This window comes from Cupressus sempervirens, chromosome 4 (genome assembly GCF_028749045.1).
Source record: "Cupressus sempervirens isolate cs-2001-9-10 chromosome 4, ASM2874904v1, whole genome shotgun sequence".
Classification (NCBI taxonomy): Eukaryota; Viridiplantae; Streptophyta; class Pinopsida; order Cupressales; family Cupressaceae; genus Cupressus; species Cupressus sempervirens.
The window spans coordinates 644,412,284-644,414,062 of NC_143121.1; the positions used below are offsets into that span (position 1 = coordinate 644,412,284).

Here is a 1,779-nt window from a genome sequence, read left to right on the forward strand (position 1 = left end):
AAAGAGGTTTAGGGTTATAAGTCATAGTATTTATGTTTTGATGGATTATAAACAAAAGCCAAGATTAATTATGTTATTTATTGTGTTTAATTATACTTATTTTATTAAGCTTGAGTAGTCTTGCATCCAAGACCTCCCATATAAAGAAGTTTTGTGTTGTACACTCTGGCCTATAATTCATAGTATTAGTGCGAGACCAAACAGATTCAGTAGACCACAAGCACTCAGAATCTTGAACACAACAACAACAACAAGAATATTCACGTGAAGGACCTTCATTCTACAAAGATAGAACTTGTGTGGGGCATCAAAGTAGGCTGAGCAACTCGGCAGCAGCTATTAGTTTATTTTTCTGAAAAGTTCTAAAACATCACATATAAAAAACTAAATTCGTGACTATAGCTGCTACCAAACAACTAAAGCGATATGGAGGCTTACTGAAATCCACAGCAGTAGACGATGAACTGGAGTAGATAACAAAATTTATGAAAAAAATTCCCTAAACTTGCCTTTATAGCTCAGTGGTAGAGCGTCAGTCTTGTAAACTGAAGGTCCGCAGTTCGATCCTGCGTGAAGGCAACCTTATTTATTTGCTTGTTTTCCATTCCATTTATTCGGTACCATCTTTTCCCATCCCATTTATAAAGTACCGTCTAATAGATTGGTTTTTGATACATTAATATTTCAAATTCATGCGCCGATGGATAAATCACTTCATATAAGATACAAAATATCACCGCCTTCAGCTTTCAAAATCTTGGCAGACCACATAATCAGAAAAAGGCAAGGAAAAAAGAAGACATGAGCCTTTAGTTACATATGCTATGGAATGAGAAGTGGATGTATCTGTTGGGATGTGATGTCTAATGATGACATGATTGTTCAAGTTCTCATGGCTCTTTATTTGATGTATAAATGAATGTATACGGTTGTGTAGCTTTTTTATAAGTTAAGGGATTCTCTGTTTGTATTTGATGAATAAATGTATGTATACTGTCATTTTAATAGTTGAGGGATTCTTTGTTTGTATTTGATGTATAAATGAATGTATAAGGGATTTTCTATGTGTAGAGTATAACTATACAATTATCAAACTGTTATAAATTATACCTTTTAACAAAGATCGTGAGGAACAAATGTTGAAAATTTTAGAAAACTCCGATTAAATTTACAATATCTTTCCACTAGCCTGCGTTTTGATGGTATGTGACTCCACCAGACAAGAAGTTCAGATTATTGGCAAGTTCGGCTCCAGAAGAATTCTGCTTAAAGTGTTGCACCGAAGAAGTCTTATCAGTTTAGGGGAACTGTATTAGTATTTGTATGGCATGGCAGTTGCTTGTCTTCAAGTCTCCATGAATAAATGAACAACTAATTTTGGCAAAATTCAATATTATTTAGCATATCAAATGAAACCAATGCCTTCTACTACTCACTGGCCCTAGTGATTTTTTAATTTTGGACTTAGACAAGCAATGAAACTATTCATTGTAATTTCATAATAAGGAAAAATGGACTATGTGTCTTAACAATATTGTTGACTTTTAATATAAATGAATTTTTTTGAAATTTTTAACATTTGATCTTCATGATCTGTATATTTTGTAATTGAAAACAACAAAAATTTTGAAAATTTTTCGCTGTGCTCTTGTGAATCTTAAAAAGAATCATATTGGACACGACTGTATGACCCCAATAGAATTTATTAGTGTTTTCTTAGAGAAAGGACAATGAGAAAACATTAATATGTGATCTGTAACATAATTTACGAGCATTTGT

General features: G+C 32.5%; 1 non-coding gene across 1 annotated transcript; it reads left to right on the plus strand.

Annotated features, from left to right (window-relative positions):
• Window positions 1-507: 507 nt before the first annotated feature.
• On the plus strand, window positions 508-579 carry TRNAT-UGU (transfer RNA threonine (anticodon UGU)). The gene has a single exon. It is a non-coding gene; the product is annotated as a tRNA-Thr (tRNA).
• Window positions 580-1,779: the final 1,200 nt, after the last annotated feature.